At 39.6% G+C, this 25,242-nt stretch overlaps 1 protein-coding gene and 1 pseudogene across 1 annotated transcript in view; both read left to right on the top strand.

Moving 5' to 3' along the window:
• Positions 1–25,242, top strand: part of LOC143891770 (uncharacterized) — an 82,242-nt gene that overhangs the window by 12,768 nt on the left and 44,232 nt on the right. The gene's annotated exons all lie outside the window — the stretch shown is intronic.
• Positions 11,379–12,027, top strand: LOC143845785 (serine/threonine-protein kinase BLUS1 pseudogene; annotated as a pseudogene).

Below are 25,242 nucleotides of genomic sequence, written 5' to 3'. Positions count from 1 at the left end.
TGGTGCCCCTGGTTAGGATATATATGTATACATACCTATTTATTGATTATTAGATTAGGGCTTACTCCTTTGTAATGTTTCCTATGTAATCCAATCAGTCATATTCTTTGAGATTTAGATTTGGTCGGTGACTTCTACTTGTCATCGTTATGACCATGGTCTTTTTTTCTGATCTTTTGATCATAGATCTGATTCATACCTTGTATCATTGATCCATATTCCATATATTTAGATTAAGGCCTATTTCTTAGTTATGTTTTCCTTCTTAATCTAATCAATTCTTTCTATTTATCCATTCTGTGGATAATAATTAGATTATTGGCTCTTTATCCATAATCTATCCCTTGATCTATTGTTCATAATGTTGATCCATGTTTTTCATCGTGTATTTACATTATTAGATTATGGTTACTTCTTAGTTTGGTTTTCCTTCCTAATCTAATCAATTATCCTTATCCATTCATATTTTGGAATATGATTAGATCGATGACTTTTCATCACCATTCTTATTGCCATGATCTATCCTTCAGTCTTTTTGTCGCAAATCCAACCCATGGCCAAGCGTCGTCATTCATGGTCAGTCCTTCATTTGAGTACATCTCTTCGATGACCATATTCCTTCTATCGATTGTGTGCTTATCTTGCATCTTGCCACCATCATTTGAGTGCAAGTATCCTTGCTGAGAGTCCTATACTATCAAGTTTATCCATATACCTTTATGATGACTTGTGGGGTCCCTTTATATAGCTGTCATGCTGCCGGATTTTACCCAATACATTTTCAGTGTGATTGCTATCCTTTAGCGATATTGATAAATCATGTGTTTATCTTACCATGACCCTTCTTACAATTGTTATGCTGTTGGTTCTAATCCAAGGGAGAGATGTGTTTGTATTATCTCTTGTTTCAACTTGTGTATAACATTCAACGAGATTGCCTCATACCAAAGTTAGTGTTTGTCATTTCCATGACAGGAGTCAGACCTAACTGACTTCACCCATCTGTTGAACCAGTTTCCTTTCATTTCACCCAGCCAGGTCAACAGAACCTACACCAGGGTTGAACCCCTATTTATGGACATCATGGAGGAAGGAGTACCACCCATAACCTTTCAATGCCAGTTCATTTACCATCGAAGAAGTGTCATGTGATGTTTGTCTTTCGTTGAGTGTACACCAACTTTCTTCTCTTAGAGTTGGTAAGTCTTATTGTCTCGATGTAAAAAAAAAACGAAAAAAAAACAAAAAAAAAAAAAAAATGGTGTCATGTTTGTCAGTCGTGTTCATTCATAGTCAGTTGTTTCCGTCCTTTGTCAAGTTCAATGTAGAGCCCATTGAGGCGCGTCGAAAAAAAATAAAAAATTACTGATGTACTTAAGAGTCTTCAGTTCAATAAAGTTGTTCATTTTGTATCTTTGATGTTCTATGATTCACTTTTAGATCTAATGTTTAAACTAAAACTAAAGACACTCTTCTCGAATGAGAATGTAGACGAAATTTCCCTCGAGATCTGAAAGATGGTCAAACAAGAGGAAGAGCGTCGAGCATAGCCACTTAAAGAAGAAATCGAAGCTATTGATAGTGGTATCAAAATTTGAAACTCGGGAAAGATGGATTGGCAAAACTTTATCTCCCGAGGAGCGCAAAGAATTGATAAACCTATTTAGAAGGGATTCGAGGTGGTTTTGCTTGATCCTATAAGGATAAACCGGGTGAATGCCCTACCGTTGTGGAAAGCAAGACTCCTTCTGCTTTAGACACTCAGTCGAAAAGCAAGAATTTGAGAGATATGAACATCAAGCATCCAGTGGAGTTGATTTGATATTGAGTGAAGACTTTTAGAAAATAAAGTCATAGATCTGAGCCCTAAAGAGCACTTGGGCCACATCTTTTAAATGAAATTCTGAGGTGGAATATTTCAAGAGAAGAGATAATTCTTATGTCCAAAAGAAAGAAAATATCTAGAAGAAAGCGAAAGCACGAGAGAAAGACCAAAGGGGAAGGGAATGTGTCCTTAAGACAACTCCTTAGAAAAATCAAAGACCCAAGTGATGGAGTCTATGAGATAGATTGAATATCAGAATTGTCTCCAACATTTGGAAACTATCGAAAGCTGTATAACCTTGAGTATAAATTCAAGATCTTTGAATCAAGGGCAAATTCAAGTGGAGCATCGTGATGGAAGTCTTGCTCGCAAATACCGCCAGACTCATCGACAAAAGTATTGAAAGCTGTTGAACCTTATTCCTCAAAAGCTTGTACATCAAAATACCAGGAGGCCATCATTAGACGTTTGAGCCTTTATAGCCAAAATCCCAATGCTTAAAAAATCCTTTTGTGAGCCCTTTGAGCCAACACTTTAAAACAAAATAATTCTTTCAACCACATTATAAACTAGGGGCATTTTATGCACCTGAACTACGCGGACCTGATCCCCAGCTCTTCAGGGGTACGTAGGCAACCTAATCAATTTAAGTTCGGTCAATCTTTGGGATAAAAGTTAAATCATCCCCCTTTCAAAATTTTGAAGCTAAAAAGCTAAACCATTCTTTGTTAAACCCCAAAGCGAATTACGCAGATCTGATCCTCCATTTTTGGGGTACGTAGGTAGTCTGGCAAGACCAGATTCGGTCCAAATCGTTTGAACTTTTGATATCTATCCCTTTTGAACCCGAGCCTACTTATAAAGTTCTTCTGGTAATACGAGCAAATGTTCAAGGCAATTGAAAACAAAAACAGAAAGAAATGAAAAGAACGAAAGTCTGAAGACCCACTAGGTTGAAAACCCGAAAGGGTAGCCTAGAATCATGCGTTTGCTAAGTCGATAACCAAATGAGCCGGCTTATGCAAAATGAGGGTAGCAGTTTACTGGATTGAAAACATGAAGAGGCAATCCAGTCAGAGGCGAAGATTTTTCAAAAACTGAGCTGATAAGACATGGAAGGAGTTCCTCGATTATGGAGAACTCTGAAGTTTGAGTAGTATGAGAATTCCAGGCAAAAGCTGAAGCAAATGGTTTGCTAGACCAGAAACCTGGAATGCAATAATCATGAGTTCCCACCAGAGAAAATTCGAAGAGATGAAGAAGCAATCAGTACACAGGGCAGGATCTTGGAATCCAAGTAGTGTCAGTGAGATTTACTTTGACTCCTTTCTAAACTAGGGGCATTAAAACTGAGCAATCCAAAGGGGGTAATAACCATGACAGAAATCATGAAGGAGGAAATTAGAACTTCTTGACATGGTTTTCGAAATTATTTTGAGAGTGGCTAACTTTACTAAAAAAAAAAATACATTAGGTCTAAGGGTGAATCAAAAGTGAGTCAAGTCCCTTGAATAATGTACATCTTCTTTGATAGAGTCTTGGAAGTCTGTTCTTCATTCTTATCCATTTTCCTTTCAAGGTCCAAAGTTGTCTGGCACTGGGAGAATGGGTGTATACTTTCCAAAGTGAAAAAAAAAATTCTCAGAATAGACCCTGGTTTAGGTACCAGAGAAAAGCGAGAAATATCCTGTTCAGATATGGCGAAGATGTCAAGTTTCAAGCAGTGAGTGGTGGAAAGAACCTCAAATAATAGTCAATGAAAAGAGAAATTTTCTGGCTCAGCCATCATCTTATCTTTATTCCAAGGAAAGAACCCATGCAAACCCAAATTTTTCTACCTATCCTGTTTTACTTTTCTTAGGACTCTTATTATGGAAGTAGAATATACTAGGGGCATCTTTTATGACTTGCGTCATAAAAGATATCGAACACACAAAGGCAATCAGTGCCAATATTTACAACAAGTTGAGATAAGAGAGATACGAGCACGTCTTAAGCTAAATATCTGAACTCTTCAAATTAGCCCTCTTTCTGAAGGACTCTTTCTAAAAGAGTCAATTTTCAAAGAAAATCAATTTCTCCAGCGGAGTCTAGAATTTGCTCCCACAACCTTCAAACCTCAGCAGAATGCTTTTCACCTGTTAAAGAAGGGTCAATACCCGAAAACCCCTGTCAAGTTACTTGAGTTTGATCCTCAGCAAGGAACTCGTACTCCAAATTTTTCTCGGCAAGAGACAATAAAAAAAAATCTAAAAAATCATTCAAAATCTATCAATTCTCAGCAATACCCATTGATTCCCAAGGCTCTTTGTGGCCTACTATTGAAGTATACCATGGACCCTTGCTTCCTGAGTGGCTCTTCGTGATCTGTCTTCTACGCTGTATCATGGACCCACTATCCTTGTCCTTTCTTGGCTCTTCATGGTTTACCGGTCAGGTATACCATGGACCCTTGCTTCCCAAGTGGCTCTTCGTGATCTGTCTTCTACGCTGTATCATGGACCCACTATCCTTGTCCTTTCTTGGTTCTTCATGGTTTACCGGTCAGGTATGGCATGAACCCTTGCCTCCTTTGTGGCACTTCGTGATATGTCTTTCAGATATATCATGGACCCACTATTCATAATCATTCCATTCATATCTTTTACTTGTCATTGTTTCTGTTTGCTGGGCTCTTTATGGCTTATTGCCATTGACCCCAGATTCAATGCTGGGCTCTTCGTGGCTTATTGCCATGGACCCCAGATTCAATGCTTGGCTCTTCACGGAGTATTGCCGTGGACCCTTGATTCCTTTCTGCTGGGCTCTTCATGGTTTCTTGCCATGGACACTATATTCATTGCGTGGCTCTTCATGGCTTGTCACCGTGGACCCTCGATTACTTCTTGGCTCTTCATAGCTTATGGCTATGGACCCTTGATTCCCAGTTTTCTAATCCATTAATCACCCAAAATCTTTCTTGCTGGGCTCTTCTTGGCTTATTACCATGGACCCCACATTATTACCTGGCTCTTCACGATTTACCACCGTGGACCCTCGTTCTTTACAAGGCTCTTTGTGGCTTATTGCCATAGACCCTTGATCAAAATTTTCATTCAACTGTCGTTCTTTCTTGTCTAATTTGGTGAAAAACTGGACCGCAGCTCTATCTAGTTATTTTGTTGTTAGTAATGAAAATTCAAGTCATGATCCGTCGTTCCACAGTGTGCCGTCACCCAAGTGCGGAGTCAGGAATACCTGTGTGATCGATGTGTTACTCAAGTTATATGTCTGGTGGGAGGCTATTTCACCAATATGTTTTGAATGCTGAGTTATGTGTCCAACGTTTCACCAAATTACTCATAAGTCATGTTGAATATGAAATTTTAAAACCAAATTCTCCTTGAGAGCATCCACCCCGAGTGAAAATACCAAATTTTCTCCCTGAGAGCATCCACCTCGAGTGAAAATACCAAAAATTTTTCCTGAGAGCATCCACCCCGAGTGAAAATACCAAATTTTCTCCCTGAGAGAATTCACCCCGAGTGAAGAAACCAAATTATCCCTGAGAGCATCCACCCCGAGTGAAAATACCAAATCCTCCCAGAGAGCATCCACCCCGAGTGAAGAAACCGAATTCTTCCTGAAAGCATTCGCTCTAAGCGTAGAACCCAAATTCTCTTTGAAAGCATTCGCTCCAAGCGTCGAACCCATTTTCTTCCTGAAAGCATTCGCTCCAAGCGTAAAATCAATTTGTCTCTTTGAAAAGCAGTTCGCTCTAAGCGTAGAACCAAAATTCTTCCTGAAAGCATTCGCTCCAAGCGTCGAACCCATTTTCTTCCTGAAAGCATTCGCTTCAAACGTAAAATCAATTTCTCTTTGAAAAGCATTTCGCTCTAAGCGTAGAACCAAAATTCTTCCCGAAATCATTCGAACCCATTTTCTTCCTGAAAGCATTCGCTCCAAGCGTAAAATCAATTTGTCTCTTTGAAAAGCATTCGCTCCAAGCGTAGAACCCAAATTCTTTATGAAAGCATTCGCCCAATTTCACCTGAGAGTTTTCGTCCTGAACGTAAAATCAAATTTCTTTTTGAGAGCATTCACCCCGAGTGAAGAAACCAAATTTTCCTTGAAAGTATTCGCCCCGAGCGTAGAAAAAGTTAAAGTCACTCTGAGAACATGTTTGAGAGCATCAAGCAAGTAACCAAAATCCTTTCCATTCAGACCCCTGAGGCATCCATTCTATATCATAACCCCTGAGGTATTTGATCCTTTCAAAAATCCAATATTCACCAAATCATCTTCTTCATTCTTCTTTCTCTCCAATCAATTTTGGGCCAGTCAAAATGTGTTGTCAATTCAGCTTTGACATTCGCGCGACAAGCACACTCTGCCAAAGAGGGGCATCTGTAGACACCCCATTTTGACCATGCCCTTAACCTTCCAATTTTATGAAAAACCCCATAAAACCAATGTTTTAAAGTCCCAAAATTCACCCTAAGCTAGGGTAGGATCCTACTAAGGTCCCTGAAAAATTTCGTTGAAATCCGAGCGTGTTTGCTTAGTGAATGAGCCGAGAGAGGACCGTAGTGTAAATCAGAAAGGGGGGTGAGTTTCTCCTGAGAGGGGGGCGAATTTATCCTAGAAAAGATGAATCTGAGCCGAAAAAGATGCGGATTACGCGTGCACGTTTATCAATTTCCGCGCGCCCATCAAATTTTGAGTGCGAATATCAAAATTGAAAATGTTTATAAATACTAAGCTAAAGCTCGTTTTCTAAAAAAAAGAAAAAATTTCACAGAGAGAGAGTGAGAGCTAGGGTTTCGTCTCCTTTAATCATCTTCTCCGATAGCGTATGCCGGATTCTGGCCAAAGACGATGATCCGATCCAATTCCAGCAAGACTCTGCATCCTCCGGTGAGTTCCTATACATTCAAGGTTTGGTGATTTTTGCGAAGATCAGAACATCAAGATCTCTTGCAAATCTTTGTAAAATCTCTCAGATATGAGATATTAGAGAAAATTCCAGAGAGAGAGAGAGGAGTTCTCGTTGAATCCTTATCTTCTCCGTCGATTTTTTGCCGGAATCCGGCAATCTTCTTCGGATATGCCCTAAAATCCAGCTTCTCTTTCTTCTTCCCTTCACTCAAACGTCACTTAGATTCTTCAATTTCATTATGCCTTAGCTTTTGTTTTTTATTCCTCCGATCTTCTTCTCCGTCCAGCCATCCTCACCTCGCACATCTTTTATCTCCTTTCCGGTAGATCTTTTCTTCTCTGGTCAACTCCGATCGGAGCTCTGATCTATAATTTTCCATCTTTGAAACCCTAGCAAAGGGGGATAAATATACAGAGAGAATTGGAGAAAGAGGAGAGAGGAATCTGTACTAAAATCTAAAATATCTGGCTACTTTTGCTATTTTCTCCATCTTCGAATCTCAGATCTAGTTGGCGTTCACCAAAATATTCTTCGATTCCTTCTTAAAACCCCTATCATTTACACCTACGTCTGTAATTTCAGTTAAGCCATCATTAGATCCATCAATTTTCTCTATTTTACAACGATTTCGTATATTTCGGTGGCCTTCTCTGCAATTACATCGGTTCATTCCAATAACCTCATCGTTTTGGTGTATAATCTGAGAGAAGAAGAAAAGTAGAGCTTGGATCCTTGTTAAGAAAAGCACAGAAAAAGGGTTTTGGAAGTTTGGAGAAGAAGAAGAAGAGGAAAATGATTTGCAGCTATTTTCTTTGACGAAATCTCTTGTTCCGGTCATTCTTCCTTGTCGTCCGGCAAAGTACTCGATGATTCCAGAGCTTTAAAATCCTCAATTCAGGTCTAATCATTTTTGTTGTCGTTAATCAGAGAATATTTACTCAACTCAGGGAAAATAAAAGCACAATCAATTACTCTTGCGTGAACATTTCAAGTTTTTACTTTTTCTTTGACTCGGATTGGCCTCTTGATGTAATTATATTCCTTTAGGCTATTGATATGCTATCATTAGGTTCCATGCACCATAACCCCTGGACTCTTTGGAATACCCACTTGTTTATGTATCTTTAGTTGTCATAATTCAAATTCGTCAGAAATCATATATGCTCGTGTGTATTTGAGAACCCGTAATCATTTACTCTTGCTGGTAAGGAGTTTATTTTCTTAGTTTGAACCCTATGCCATAGTCCTTGTTGCCCATGATTTGGAGATAATAAGTTTAGGTCTTGATTTTTTTATTATCATCCTATTATACATTGATTTCATTTTATGGCTGAATGTGCTTTAAAGTCCAGACTTGATCCTCTTTATTATACATTATCTTGATTTTCTTGAATCATTGATAAGAATTATTGCTTTTCCTTTATATTTTGTTGTATATTTGCTTAGGATTTTATCATTTGAAAGGAAGTACTTGGAGCCCACCTCGGTGTTTAGGAGACTTGCTCAGTCTCACTAGCATCCTCCTTTATCTTCTCTTCTTTTAGGAGACTAGCCTAGTCTCACTAGTACTCCCCTCTTAGGGTTGTGCACTAGGAGTCAGTCTTTTCGATATGAGTTCGTCCTTAGCTAGGAGTCTGTCCTTAGTTAGAGAGTCAGTCTTTCAAGAGTCTGTCCTATCATCATAGGGGTTAGGATTCTGTCCGACCTCTCATCAAATCATGTGATTTTTTTATCCACTCTTGCAAGGTATAGGATGTTGTCCAACCCTTGCAGAGTCGTGATTCTGTCTTTTTCCCCCGCAAAGCATAGGATGCTGTCCAACATTTGCGGGATATCAGGAGTCTGTCATACTCTTATGATGATAGGAATTTGTCCTCTTGAGTCAAAAACACTTGAAAATTCAAAAAATATTTGAAAAGGCAAAATTCTCAAAAATCTTGAGTCTTAGGAGCGTACTAGGAAAATCTGTTCCGAACTACGTTGGCTTGATCCCTTTCAATAGTGTACGTAGTGCAGCTTGGGATCCATATCCCAAGTCCAGCCAAACTTTATAAATAAATCATTTCAAACCTTCCAAAAATACAAAAATTCTTCAAAACATTTTCAAAAAGATCTTCCCCTAGAATTAGGAGTCTGTCCTAGATATTTGGGGTGGTTTCAGAGTTAGGAGGCTGTCCTGTTTGTATTGATATGGTGTGTCTTGTCGTGTGAGTGTCCCTAGAGTTAGGAGGCCTCGAGTCCTGATCGGTTAGACACCTAGTCGAACCGATGGCTAGACTAGGAAGCATTTAGTCAGCTCATGGTTTTCCTTAGAATGCACAGCCTAGATACATATAGGGTATAGGGCCTACCTGCGTTAGCTTAAGGCTAATCAACTTGCATTAGTTAAGGCATATAGAGAGTCATAAAAATTACAATTCACTTGAATTTAAGCAATCGTACAAAAAAGTTTTAAAAATCAGTCGAGTCTAGTGGATCGAGTCTAGGATATCGGTTCTAGCTGGTTAGGCATTATAGTTTAGAATAGGTCATCGAACTACGTTGACTCCGATTCTTCCTGAGGCCGGGATACATAGAGCAGCCCATCTTGGTCCGAGTCAAGTCTTGCATTAGAGTTTTAGGATTCTTCTTGTTCAGTCACGTATCGAATTGAATTCTGTTGTATGTTTTGCTATGTTTTCTTACTTTCATGTACAGACCTTATACCTTTAGCTATAACATGCATGTGTTTGTACACCAGAATTTAGACACCAATTAGGTATTGTAAACACCCCATTTTGACCGAACCCGAGTTCACGTCGCTTGTGCGAAGCCTCGTCAAATCAGTGAGCTGGGGTCCCAAATTGAACCCTAGGGTAGCTTAAGGTCTCCCATAGGTCTCCGTAAAATTTCGTCGAGATCCGAGCGCGTTTGCTCAGTGAACGAGCCAAGGGAGTGAGCGCAATGCAGACCAGAAGGGGGGTGAAGCATTTGAAAAAGGGGTTGTCCACGGAAAAAGGGAGGCAAATATATCATTTTTTCGTAGAAGGGGGTGCATAATCCCGTCTGGGACGGAGCCGATTCGCGTGCTTATCAAATTTTGTGCGATCATCATTTGGGGAGTGTGAATATCAATAGCCATCTTTTGTTTATATAAACCTGTAACGAATGAAAAAAAGGGGGAGAAATCATTTTTGCTGGAATTTCAGAGAGAGAGAGAGAGAGAGAGAGAGAGAAAGAGAGAGGGAGAAGAGAGGAGGAGATTTGAAGAGGTAATCTCAGATCCAGATCTAAGATTTTCCTCGTGAGACAGAGGGAAAGAGATTGCAGAGAAAGGGAGAGTGTTTCTCCTCCGGCAACGGTGCCGGAGCTCCGATCGGCCTGCCATTACCTCCATTAAATCCGACCCTATGCTCCACCAATCGCCACCACCATCTTGAGCCGCCACATCCTCCACCATCAACCTCCATTAAAATCTCCATCTTGCTCTGATGCATTTTTTTTCTTCTCCAAACCCACCTGGAAACCCAATCCACGGCAATCACAAACCATTCCGGCAAAGTCTGTTGTCTTCTCCGGCCGGTCATCGCCTTTTCCGTTCACTACCCACCGGATCCCTCAAATCCCCTTTTCAACCTTCTTCCACCTCCTCTGTAATTCCGGCCGGTGTCCCCCAATTCCGATACCGTGAAAATTGCGATTCCGTGGCTGCAGTGATGATTACCAAATCTCAGAGAAGAAGAGTAAAGAAGGTAATATATGTTCACTTCGTTTCTTTCCGTTCTATTAGATCTTATTATTTTCATGCTTGCTTCCCATGTGCTGATGTTCGACCACTTCTTCATTTTGTTTGGATCAAAGAAACCTTGTTTATTTTCTCTCTTGCAGCGCCATGTAATTTTAGCTATGGCATACAATCAGCCTGTATTTCTCTTTTTATCAATCTATGTTAGCGTCTATTCTTGTGAATTGTCATGAATTCAGTATTAGCCTGATGGGAACGAATGAAATGGGTTTGAAACAATGGAAATAGCATAGAATTCTAAAGATTTGTTGAAAGTGTTCAGGTTGTCTCAATCTTATTTCTCACTGATTCATTGGATATCTTCTTAGTAGAGAATGTTTCTCTAAACTCAAAATGGTTGAACTGCTAACATGCTCATTTGGAGGCTCAGTTAGCATCATCTTTGGCATTGGAAGTCGTCTAATGAGTATCGCTAATGCCTCCTCTCTTATATGCGGTTTCTGGCAAGATGCCTGGTATCAAGGTGTTCAAATTTTGGATTGGAGAGGACTGCTCTCGAGATTTTTGAAACAGGATTTGATCGCATCATGTGATTACTTGAAGAAATAAATTTGAATGCACAGTGAGATTATCAGATACTGGTCTTTATTGGAAATGATTAGGGTTCTTAAATCATCACTTGTACAAAATTACGTATGCTTTTACATGATATAGTAATATTGAGTGTGACCAACTTCATGGAATTGTTAGGTTCGTGTACAAATTTTGTTTTGAGCAAAGGGGAGCTGTTACCAAATTGGAAGACACTTCATATTAAGTTGGCTGATATTCCATTTGTTGTAAAACTCAGTATCTATTATGGAATATCCAGGGGTGCAGAGGGTGTTAATGATGTGCTATAAGAAAGAACCATGGAACAGGTATCTGAGATGAGATTTCCAGTCAGTTCAAAAGAGTGCAAATTATATGAGGAAGTTGGGGAAGGCGTCAGTGCTGCTGTGTACAGGGCTCTCTGCATTCCGCTTAATGAGGTAGTTGCTATTAAGGTTCTGGACCTGGAAATGTGCAATAATGATTGGGATGAAATCCGTCGTGAGATGCAAACCATGACTTTGACTAATCATCCAAGCTTACTTCGGGCATTGCTCTTTCGCGGCAGACCACAACCTTTGGGTTGTGATGCCTTGCATGTCTGGGGGATCTTGCCTTCATATAATGAAGTCTGCTCATCCAGAAGGTTTTGAAGAGCCAGTTATTGCAACCTTTTTTTTGCGGAAGGTTCTTAAAGCTCTTGTTTATCTCCATGGCCATGGGCATATCCACAGAGATGTTAAGTCTGGAAATATTTTAATCGTTGCTAATGGCACTGTAAAGTTAGCAGACTTTGATGTTTCAGCATGCATGTTTTGATACTGGCGGCAGACAGCGCCCAAGAAATACGTTTGTTGGGAATCCATGCTGGATGGCTCCTGAAGTATGCAGCAATTGCATGGATATGATTTTAAGGCAGACATTTGGTCTTTTGGAGTAGCAGCACATGAACTTGCTCTGCCATTTTGAGAGGCTAAATATTTAGAACTGCATTCTGATTGGTGTCAACTCTGAATTTCTGACTGATCTTGCGAGGAGAGGACATCCCGTGATTTACGCAGAGCAAATGATCAATGATATTAGAAGGTATAAATTGATGGGGTTTCAAGGGTCTAATGAGGAGCTGATCAAGGAGATTTTAGTTATGGCCTATGTGATAAGAAAATGTCTTGAGTATGAATACAATGCTTGGGTGATCGATGGAAATCTCCTTCCAGTTAGTGAAACTTTTCTTGATATGACTGATATTTCCCATGATTTCATGGCTGCAAAAGGCATTGAATTGTTGTTTATCAAGAGCTCACCCACCTCTACAAAGATTTGGGTCGATGATTTTATTTACAAGTGGGCATCTATAACAGATTCTTTGATGCATAGAGGTACCCTTGCTAGTGATAATAGGCACTTTGGGTATTTTGCTGCCAAGTGCTTAGAAGAAAAGGGTCAAAGGATCAAGAGGCTTGATGAGATGATCTTTGGTATAAAAATAGATGTGAGTCGTGTTAATCGAACTTCTCTCAAAGGTGGGAAGAGGTTGATTGTCTGGTCTTCTTTTATGGGTTTGGATTTAATTCAGAGAAGACTTGAGGATGTGGATATTTGGGCGATGAAGGCGCTAGCCTAAGCCCGGCCTCGGGGGACTTGCTCAGTCTTAGTAGAGCTTCCCCTCTTTTATTTAGAGACTTCTCTAGTCTTTTAGAAACCTTTAAGTGATAGTTTCTCTTCCTCATTTAGGAGACCATTGTGGTCTTATTAGCAAGTTCCGTGCTAGGAGACATGCTTTGTCTCATTAAGGTGTTTCTCCCTCGTAGACAAGCCTTGTTATTTTGGACCTACCCTTAGGGAGGTCGCTTTAGTTTGGTAGGGAGTATACCCAGAGGGGGCATGCCTTGCCTCATTTATTGAGCCCCTATTTGGAGAGAAGCCTTGTCTCATTTGGAGCGTTTCCATTTTTAGAAGGCTTACCCAGCCTTATATTAGAGCAGCTCCTTTTAGAGAGTCTTTGACTCATTCCTCCTTTAAGTTGTAGTATTAGAGAGCCTTTGGCTCATTTATTTTCGTTAGTGGTTTTTATTAGAGAGTCGTTGACTCACTCGTTCTTTGAATAGCTTTGTTAGAGAGTCGTTGACTCCTTCGTCCTTCGGGTAGTGTTGTTAGAGAGTGTTTGACTCAGTTGTCTTTAGGTGTTATTAGAGAGTCTTTGACTCATTTATCCTTTTAATAGCTTTATTAGAGAGTCTTTGACTCATTCGTTCTTTTGTTGATGATATTAGAGAGTCTTTGATTCATTTACCTTCTCTTTCGATAGTGTTATTAGTTGGGAGTTTCTCCTTAGTGTTGTCGCCGTTCTTCTTTGTTAGAGACTAGCACAGTCTCATTAGAGCTTTTCTTGTTTGTGATCTTAGATCATTCCCTCGTCTTTGGCGTTAATTTATCTGGTTTAGGGGTTTCCCCTGTTAGCCCTGGGTTTTAACCCTAGAGTTTTGCTTTGTATATTCCCTTAGGTCTTTGACCAAAATGGTGAAAACTCTTTAAACTTCAAAAACATTGGAAAAAGTTTTAAAATTCAAAAACATTGAATATTTTAAAACTCAAAAACATTAGAAATTTAAAAACATAAAAAACATTAAAAAAATATCAAAAGCCTAAAATGTTGAATGTTTTAGAATTAGCAATTAGGAGAGTTCGTTTCGAACTACGTTGGCTTAATCCTCTTTCAGGAGGTACGTAGTGCAGCTTGGGATTTATATCCCAAGTCCAGCCAAACTTTTATAAATAGCATTTTAAATCTTTTTGAATAAGCAAATCTTTAAAACCTCATTTTCAAAAGATCTTTCTCTGGAGTTAGGAGTTTCTCCTAGATAGAGAGTTTTAGAGTTAGGTTTTTCTTTTGATAGGTTGTTTGTTTGTTTGCTTGTTGTGTGATTGTTTTAGAGTTAGGGGTCTATCATAGAGTTATAGGAGCGCCTCCGTCCGGTCAGTCGGCGATCCACATCGCCGAGTGATGACTAGAATAGGATACGCTAGTCCACCCTTTGTTTTTCTTAGGAAATACAGCCTAGTTACACATAGGTTGTAGGAACCACCTGCATTAGCTTAGGGCTAATCTGCATTTAGTTAGGGCATATAGGGTGTCCTAAAATCCACAATTCACTGGAAGTTAAATAATCGTACAATAAACTTTAATAATTGGTCAGGTCTTTTAGATCGAGTCTAGGATAGAGGTCTAGGTGTCTTAGGCATCCTAGCTTAGAATAGGCGCAAAGACCTACGTTGCCTTGATTCTCGTGGAGGCGGGGATACGTAGGCTTCTTTGGATGAATACCAGACCATCCGAAGACTCGGGCTAATCATTTAGAGTCTTAGGATTTGTTGTGTAGTCATTGTATGTTTTGATGTGTTTTCTTACTTTCTTGTACTGATCCTATACCTTTAGCTATAGCTTGCATGTGTTTGCACATCAGAACTTAGACACCCATTAGGCATGTCACTCATAACCTAGCTATGCTTAGGTGACACATCTTTCATTTTATTTTATGTGTGTTTATTATTTGTATTCTCAAAAAATGCATGCTTAGATAGACGACTCTTGAGAATTGTTCCCATTTCACATGATTTTTACCCAAACTTCTTTGGAGTTAATGAAAATGGCATAAGAGACCAAGTGCTTGCACTCGGACGAATTGGGGGTGCTCTCAGACCTTCTCCATTCGTAACCAGGCACGAACCCATATATATTTCTGGTTATCCATTGGACAGAGGATTTGATTTTAGAGTTCCATGGCATATCCATGGATGACGACTCTGAGTTTATTTTAGGTATGTCTCGGTTTCGAACCTTGGTTCCAGATCAAGACATATTTCTTTCTTTTTATATCGCCACTCGTGCTATGCTATGAGGGTGGCATCCGTTTTGAGAGTTCCTTGGTAGAGCTCTCCTTCACACGTGGATGATCCAGAGGGTGGTAGGGACCCGTTCCCTCACCTCCGTCCTCGGATCGGGGTCCACAGGTATGACACTCATAACCTAGTTATTCTCAGGTGACACTTATTTCATTTATTTTAGGTGTGCTTATCAATCATCTCCGAGACATGCATGATTAGATAGACGTCTTCTCGGAGATATTCGTTCCCATTTCACATGACTTTCGCCCAAAACTCTTCAAAATCAATAAGTAAATGGCATAAGAGACGTAGTGCTTGCACTTGGGCGGACGAGGTGCTCTTCGGACCTTCCAAATTCGTAATCGGGCACGAACCTTCTTTTATATCTCTGGTTATCCGTTGCAACAGAGCATAATATGGGATCCTGGGCCCACTTCCTTGGATAACGACTCTTCTTTGTTTAAGGTACGCCTCGAATCTGGGCTAGTCCCCGAATCGAGAGGTATCTCACCTTTTATCGCCACTCATGCTGTGAGAGGCACTTCTTTCGAGAGTTCCTTGGTAGAGCTCTCAATTCACGTGGATGATCCTGAGACTTAGCGTGGGGGCCCGTCCCCCGCCCCTCTCGGATTGGGGTCCACAAATCCCTAAGAAAAGTTACAATCCCATGTTTGGCTTCTCTCCTACTCATACTGACTTGAGTGTCAAAGAGCCTATCCGGAGCTACCACTCCGGGTTGGTCTTCTGACCTTGTACGCTCCTGTGCATGATAACTCTTGAGTTAACTGCTGGGACCCGCCAGATCAGCTCTTCTGTCACTGTCATATCTGTTACCGATCTTGGGCCTAACATCTGCCATTTTTTTCTCAAAAGTAATCATATTCTTATAACTCAATCCGTTATCCCCCACCCTTTCCTCCATGAATGTTATGTCATTGAAATCTTCCCTTACACACCAATGATGATGCCATCTCTCGCCAACATTCTCTAGTTCCTCCCATAGCAAATTCCTATCCTTCTGGGATACTGGTCCCTACACATTGGAAAAGGTCCACATGAAACCATTATAAATTTCTTTAACCCAACTGTCACAGAGAAACTACCCGTCCATGAGTCAATTAATAACAAACAAGCTGAATCCTAGCCTACTAAAATCCCCGCCGATGCTCCAACTGCGTTCTTAGTTCAAAATCCCAATGCTAGCATATGATTAGTTGCTCGAATTGTGACTCATACGGATCCCATCGTGGAATTGGAGTCGTTGCCGAAGTAGATGGAATATCTTTACGTCCTCTTCCTCGCGTCGGGATCACTTGGGCAAGTTTGCTTGCCCCGATATTAGGATTGAGAACCATCAAAATTGCCGTATGTGGTGTCTCTACCTTCTCTTTTGCCATCAAAATTGCCGTATGTGGTGTCTCTACCATGGCTTGACTCACGTAAAAAGTCCTTTCAGCCGGACGGGTTATCATGGTCTTAGTTTGTTCTACCATCTTCACGGGTTCAGATAGTGTCCAAACCGGGTGAAGAGTTCCGGACGGGTTATCATGGTCTCAATTTGTTCTACCATCTTCACGGGTTCAGATAGTGTCCAAACCGGGTGAAGAGTTACGTGGTCATAGATTTCCTAATGAAGACTGTTGATGTAGCGTGTCACACGTTGCATCTCGATCTCTGCAATATCATTCCTGGATAATAGCCAGTAGAACTCTTTTGTGTAATCCTGCACTGATCTACTACTTTAGCGACAATTTTGATATTGCTAAAAAAGTATATGCTCATAATTGATGTGTAGAAATCTCTCACGAAGGATATGACGCATCCGTGCCCATGTTCAAAATGATTGCTTTCCCATCCTTTTACGAGAGAGTTAGACTTGCTTGCACCATGCCGAGGCTCCTCCTTTAAAGCCATGAATTGTTTCTTTCTCTCAATGGGTACTTTCACGTAGTCTTTCAATCTCTCGACCGCCGTAAGCCAATCAAGAAAATCTTTGATACGGAGTTAGCCATTAAACTCGTGCAAATCCACCTTAATATGATAATCGCGATCACAAGCCGCAGTGTGCGGAACGGGGCCACGGGTATACCTCAGATGGATGATATCTTCAAATTCCTCCTCGCTAGTGTATTCATCATCGAAAAAACACGTAACTCTAGGGCCGGGAAGTGAGACTCGGTGTACAACTTGGGCATGTTATTGCCGATCACCGGCATCGATATCGGTTGCTCGTGTGCAATGGGATTCAACCGTGCCAATTGCCCCACTAATTGATTAACGGTAGCCATGGTTTTAAATTTCGACTGAAATTTCGGATTTCGGTAGGGACCGAAACCGAAATTTACCGAAATTTCATTTTTCGCCATATACCGAATTTCGGTCCTAAATTACAATTACATGCCATTATTTATTTTAAAAAAAAAGTGTTACAAAACTTCGGCTGAAATTTCGAACCAAATTACCAAATTTCGGACCGAAATTTCGGATTTCACTGAAATTTCTGTTTTTGATGGGGTTTGAAACGGTTACCGAAACCGAAATTTTAAACCATGACGGTAGCTTGTAGAGTGTTGAACATCTCCACTGTCACAGTTTCTTGATTATCCCGTTCTCCATGTGAAGCCATGGAACTTAACAAGTTTCTAAAACCACCTGGCATAGCCGGAATCGCGAAGAACGAGTCCGGGGTTGACCGCCTTCAACCTCCGATCAGAATAACCTTCGAATCCACGAAGGGTGCTTGTTGAATCCACGAAGAGCTGTTCTACGAATCTATAAAGAATAAGAAATAACCAACGCTTTCTCCAAGAACGAAAGTGAAATTTTCTTTAATTGCAAAACAAAGGTCAAAATGTACGAACATCCCTTGCACCTAGGGTATTTATTGTAACGCTCCAGATTTTTGGAAATACCAACTCGGTGCGTAGAAGAATATTACATCATCTTTTAAAAAACTTTCATTATTCTCAAGATCTCAAATACAACAACTACGTTTAGAGGGTTTACAGAAATTAGGTCTAACTTATTACATCTTAATTCAAGACATAGTTGATACATATTTAAAACATATTTGTCCTTTAGAACAGTTCTGCATTCAACTCTAGCATTCCTCATCTTTCATCTATACTTCACCTGGGGGTTGGAACAATAAAACAAGAAAAAGAAAGGGGTGAGCTCAAATAGCCCAGTAGGGTATAAACAACAAGTGATGTAGAATTGTCAAGCTCATAAGAACATGATATTTTGCAGAGCTCATAAGAACATGATATTTTGCAGAGCTCATAAGAACATGATATTTTGCAGATAGGACATCTCACATTATAAACATGGAAAGAAAGAATAAGCACAACATACTTTCCAAACGTATAGAGAAAACTTACAGAACTTGATATCAAGAATTATATATAGAATTATATATATAGACTTCATTAAGCATAGATGCTTTCATTCATAGCCATATCTCGGCCCATTCATAGCCATACCTCGGCTCATAATCCTCTAGATTTACACTCTCTAGAGTCGTCTTTACCCACGTGCACATGGAGGACTATAAGGCATCCACCCGTCATCATATCATAACTCAGTCCATATCCAGAATTAGGGTATCACAAGATAAACCCTAAACATAAACATATCTCACGGAAACAAGTTTCGAGGATACAAAATAGAATTGTAGCTTTATCAGTAAAATCATTTATCTGAAAGGAATGGGGTCTGAAAGAAAGGATCCCCCTTGGATTCTCATCAGTTGTGGATCTTAGAAGGATAGAAACTCTTATAGCAATTGCGTATAAAGAGAATCAAAGAATATGAAATATTCACATCCAGTATATCAAAAGAGAATCAATGGAGAAAACTCTTACATATATCAAAAGAAAATCAATGGACGAAAACCCTTACATATAGCAAAAGAGAATCAATGGAAGAAAAACCCTTACAACCCTTACATATAGCTTTCTGATCACAGGTTTGTTTGAGCTTACACCTTGGAGTGGATAACCTGTAAATATATTCTAATTTTATCAAATTCATGTTTTAAGGCAGTGTCCTTTATGTCCAGGTAATGTCCATCTATGTCCAAAATAATGTTCCCTGTGTTCAGTGTTCTTTCTATTAAATTTTTTAAAATCATGGGGCCCAGCATGCACTATTCATATGGACCCCACATGTTACTATTCATGTGGACCCCACAGGTTACTATGCTCAGCAGTTCACCATTCTTTGATTTAGTTTATTTCTTGGCTACTATGCTCAGCAGTTCGCCTTTCTTTGATTAAAGTTTACTTTACGGTTACTATGCTAGCATTTCACCGTTCAAATAAGATGGGCTACTATGCTCAGCAGTTCGCCTTTCTTTGATTAAAGTTTACTTTACGGTTACTATGCTAGCATTTCACCGTTCAAATAAGATGATAAAACTTGCATAATCTATAGCGAGTTATCGCCTCTTATGCATGCTTTATCCTAATATTTACATAGGTGGTAGAACCAACCATATTACCAATAATAAATACTTTAACTATCTATATGAAAGACTTACCTTGGTAGTGATGAAGTGGATTTCCTTTTTCCTTCTCCTCTCTCTCTTACTCTTTCTTCTCTGAATTTTTTTAGCTCTACTAGGGTTTGTCGAAATAACAAAATGAGAGCCTCTATTTATAGATACTACATTCTTAAATTCACAACTACTCTCTTAAATGCTTCTCTTAAATGCTTTTACAAAAATATAGGAATAGTAAAGGTATAAATAAATGAATAGTAAAGGCTGCTTGAATAGTAACATGATGATTAATATTATTTAATTATTATTTTCGTCGGTGAAGCGCAACTACTTATTAATGAAAGTGGTTGTGGAGTGACCCGCTTAACCAATGAGTTAATGAAAGTGGTTGCGATGTGTCTTTCTGGTAGTGGTTCCCACTGGTGATGGGTCCCGCTGGCGTTGGGTCCCGCTATTTGTGGGTCCTGCTTGTTGTGGGTCCCACTGGTGGTAGGACCCGCTTGTGTGGGGCCCGCTGATGTGGGACCCGCTTGTGTGGGGCCTGCTGATGTGGGACCCACTGTTGGTGGGACCCGCTTGTGAATAGTACTCGGTGGGTCCTACTGTGAATAGTAATTTTTGAATAGTTTATCTCAATAGTTAACTTGCATAGTATTTCTGCATAGTAATCTTACGTAGTATTTCTGCATAGTAATCTTGCATAGTGACTATTGTGAATAATAATTATGAATAGTGACTATTGGTAATTTTTAATATGTGTAAGTATCTACTCATTTTTAGTTGACATCTGGGACGGTGGTTTAGTGGTAGGAAGCCGTTCAATCCTCGCTCAGCGTTGGGTTCGAATCGCGTATGCCCCATTATGCCAGATGTCCTCATGCCCGATTAACTCGGGGTAAAATGAGTAATGGCCGATGATTACTCACCTATGAGGCCATTTTTATTTATTTGTATATATATATATATATATATATATATATATATATATATATATTACCGGTTATTACATTTATAAACCCCATGTTCCTTTCCTACTAAAACTCCACTTTCTAGTTTCTAAACCTATGGACTCAAATTATAGGTAAAGGCAACAAGTCATATTCGTCAAAAACCTACTAATAGCTAGAATAAAAAAAAGATCTCTAACTCCTGGCACAAGAAGGAAACAAATAAATGAAATAAAGAAAATACTTGTAGGAGGATTCTAACAAAAAGATTTAAATTAAATCCAAACTTGACTCTTAGGCTCTGTTTGGATGCCAAGTAAAAGGGATCATTAAGCTATCCCTAAGTAAAAAAATGCATGTTTTGCTTTACTTGTGGTTTTTGTTTGCCAAAGTAACACCAAACTACCCGTCCATGAGTCAATTAATAACAAACAAGCTGAATCCCAGCCTACTAAAATCCCCGCCGATGCTCCAACTGCGTTCTTAGTTCAAAATCCCAATACTAGCATATGATTAGTTGCTCGAATTGTGATTCATACGGATCCCATCGTGGAATTGGAGTCGTTGCCGAAGTAGATGGAATATCTTTACGTCCTCTTCCTCGCGTCGGGATCACTTGGGCAGGTTTGCTTTCCCCGATATTAGGATTGAGAACCATCAAAATTGCCGTATGTGGTGTCTCTACCTTCTCTTTTGCCATCAAAATTGCCGTATGTGGTGTCTCTACCATGGCTTGACTCACGTAAAAAGTCCTTTCAGCCGGACGGGTTATCATGGTCTCAGTTTGTTCTACAATCTTCACGGGTTTAGATAGTGTCCAAACCGGGTGAAGAGTTCCGGACGGGTTATCATGGTCTCAATTTGTTCTACCATCTTCACGGGTTCAGATAGTGTCCAAACCGGGTGAAGAGTTACGTGGTCATAGATTTCCTAATGAAGACTGTTGATGTAGCGTGTCACACGTTGCATCTCGATCTCTGCAATATCATTCCTGGATAATAGCTAGTAGAACTCTTCTGTGTAATCCTGCACTGATCTACTACTTTAGCGACAATTTTGATATTGCTAAAAAAGTATATGCTCATAATTGATGTGTAGAAATCTCTCACGAAGGATATGACGCATCCGTGCCCATGTCCAAAATGATTGCTTTCCCATCCTTTTACGAGAGAGTTAGACTTGCTTGCACCATGCCGAGGCTCCTCCTTTAAAGCCATGAATTTTTTCTTTCTCTCATCGGGTACTTTCACGTAGTCTTTCAATCTCTCGACCGCCGTAAGCCAATCAAGAAAATCTTTGATACGGAGTTAGCCATTAAACTCGTGCAAATCCACCTTAATATGATAATCGTGATCACAAGCCGCAGTGTGCGGAGCGGGGCCACGGGTATACCTCAGATGGATGATATCTTCAAATTCCTCCTTGCTAGTGTATTCATCATCGAAAAAATACGTAACTCTAGGGCCAGGAAGTGAGACTCGGTGTACAACTTGGGCATGTTATTGCCGATCACCGGCATCGATATCGGTTGCTCGTGTGCAATGGGATTCAACCGTGCCAATTGCCCCACTATTTGATTAACGGTAGTCATGGTTTTCGGATTTCGGTAGGGACCGAAACCGAAATTTACCTAAATTTCATTTTTCGCCATATACCGAATTTCGGTCGGATTTCACTGAAATTTCTGTTTTTGATGGGGTTTGAAACGGTTACCGAAACCGAAATTTTAAACCATGACGGTAGCTTGTAGAGTGTTGAACATCTCCACTGTCACAGTTTCTTGATTATCCCATTCTCCATGTGAAGCCATGGAACTTAACAAGTTTTTAAAACCACCTGGCATAGCCGTAATCGCGAAGAACGAGTCGGGGGTTGACCGCCTTCAACCTCCGATCAGAATAACCTTCGAATCCACGAAGGGTGCTTGTTGAATCCACGAAGAGCTGTTCTACGAATCTATAAAGAATAAGAAATAACCAACGCTTTCTCCAAGAACGAAAGTGAAATTTTCTTTAATTGCAAAACAAAGGTCAAAATGTGCGAACATCCCTTGCACCTAGGGTATTTATAAACGCCATGTTCCTTTCCTACTAAAACTCCACTTTCTAGTTTCTAAACCTATGGACTCAAATTATAGGTAAAGGCAACAAGTCATATTCGTCAAAAACCTACTAATAGCTAGAATAAAAAAAAGATCTCTAACTCCTGGCACAAGAAGGAAACAAATAAATGAAATAAAGAAAAAACTTGTAGGAGGAATCTAACAAAAAGATTTAAATTGAATCCAAACGTGACTCTTAGGCTCTGTTTGGATGCCAAGTAAAAGGGATCATTAAGCTATCCCCAAGTAAAAAAATGCATGTTTTGCTTTACTTGTGGTTTTTGTTTGCCAAAGTAACACCAAAATCCTTAGAGATTACCACAAAAGAAAAATGTGCTGCATGTCTGGGTGACACGGCAGCAGTCCTTTTTTCATATGAAATATCTAAAAAATGAAAGAGATTTTTAGGTAATCCTCCCTAGTCTCTGGCTCTCTCTAACTTTATATCTCTATGTCTCTTCCTGAACTATACTTACTCTTTGCTTTGCTTTACCAGACATTTAAATTCTCCCCGCCCCCACCTACGGTGATACTTACCCAAAGAATACTCAAGCTAGGATTTTCCAAATCTTTGTCCCTCTTGGCTAGCTGGACAATTTGGCAGCGTCATTTTCTTTGTTAACCAGTCAAATAAGGCGTGTTTTCTTTGGCAACTGTCTGCGACAGGTGATTCCCGTCAATGCCGTGATACCTATTTTGAACAGTCCCTTTTACATGACCATTAAGAAAAATACAGTCAAAGCTTGAACTCGTCCTAATATTTTTAGGGGAGTGGTATCCGCAGTGCAATATTTTGATAACGGCACTACTCAGTTTGTTTTATACCCTTTTAATTAGCTTTTCAAGGTTGTTACAATACTCAAATGGTGCTACCTACATCCACCGAGTAGAGTATGAGAGTAGTGCCGTAATCAAAATATGATAGTGCGGATAACAATTATTTTGGTAAAATATGGGTATGCAGAAGCGGGTCCTACTTATTCAACATCTGACCTATTTATCTACTAGACCTTGCCAATGCTATGCATGAGCCATGCACTAAGTTCTCCTTAATCAGATGATTTTTAGCCTTCAATTTGGGACATTGAAGAGCTTAAAAAATAAAAAAACAACGGTCTAGATTTGATTCGTTAGGAAAATATCTATAAATCATGTAAACTGATATTTGCACTATCATGTTTTGATAATTGCACCAACTCTCGTTGTCTTTTAGTAACAACCTGTTAAGAGTTATCCCCTTGTCCCACATCTAGAAAAAGCCCACAATCCAATTTAAAAGAGAAGACAAGGTGAGTTTAAGAAAAGGACTCTTTTGTACGCCACCGAAATCAATCATAATTTACAAGGAATATGATTATTTTAATTTAATCTTATTTGTAGTTAGGATATTAAGGCATCTTTAATTAAATTATTTCTGAAATTATTATAACCAATTTTTGCATATAATCATATTTAGGGGGAGCTTATGATACTCTGGGCTGCGGCAAAGGAGTAGGACTAACTTCAGCTTAAGCCGACGCTGATTTTTGAGGGCGACTCTATTTAATGTTAAAAGACTTGGGTAATCTTCTTTGGAGAATTCTTTTGAGATTTTATATGGTGAGTGCACGTGAAGTCTTGTATTTTTTTTCAGAAAGTACAATGGGACCCACTTCATAGGATGATCTAATCCATTCATTTACCAGGTAAATAGGTAGTACCCGTAGAGCATTTCCATATGATGATTTTAACCCTCCGATCTGTAGAGGGACTGTACATTATAGAAACTTACATAGATTGGAACCATACTTTGAATTCAGGTATCCACTGCAAAGGAAACTAGTCTAAAATTACCTATAGGCGGAAAGGGTCGAGTTATTGACGTGAGATGGATCCAGAAATCCCCCCTTCACCGAATTATTACCGATGTAATCATAAAAAGCTAATTTTTCGGGAATTTTAGACCAAGCTTCTGATAAGCTCAGATTAACCGGGGGCAGCCTATTTACATTGTGGCCCAAAAATGAATGGTTTGGATTATTTTCTAGTGTGGCGTTACTCTACTTTATGAAATATATTGGACTTAATGAGCACGCAACAAATGAAAACTATATATTTTTTTTCTTTTTCTTTGGTACGTAATTAAGTTGGGATTGAACCTCCGACGTCTAGGCTGAAGAAGAAAGCCTAAACCATTGAGCTAGAGGAAATCCCAACTCGAATTTCTTTCTTTCTTGGAAATTTCTTGATGCGATTGATGATTTTATGAGTAGTCTTTCTCGGAGAGATCACTTTCCAAGCTCTGTAGAGAAGTAGTAGTGCACCCGCCATTGCTGATGGTTTTGTTGGTCTTCCATTGACTTAGGCTCCAGTTCCCTTTTGAATGCTAGCACCCCATCAAGGGCGAAATTTTTTCGCCCCGCCATTAAAGATTGGAACGTGGTTCTCATTCCCCACGCAAAAATATATACCCAATTTAAATAACGGAAATGATATTTCCACACCCGTTTGGCTTTTAAAAATGACTGACCTCCTTTGTTTTTTCTTTTTTCCTAGGGCAATTACGAATGGACCACATATATCATATGGCCTGCAATGATTCCACCAGAAAGAATATGAAGCTTTTGAATATCGTAGGCCCTAATCATATGGTTGGGACTAGGATTGCATATCGGTTTGGGCAGGTTGGGTTTTTCAGAACCCTACCTTACCTTAGAAATTATCTCAGGTCGGGTCGGGTCGGGTTTTTTTGCGAGAAAATCTGACCCTAC

This window comes from Tasmannia lanceolata, unplaced genomic scaffold (genome assembly GCF_043159265.1).
Source record: "Tasmannia lanceolata isolate RefF3 unplaced genomic scaffold, GAP_Taslan_0.1 ptg000015l, whole genome shotgun sequence".
Lineage (NCBI taxonomy): Eukaryota > Viridiplantae > Streptophyta > Magnoliopsida > Canellales > Winteraceae > Tasmannia > Tasmannia lanceolata.
This window is presented reverse-complemented; position numbering and strand designations above follow the sequence as displayed.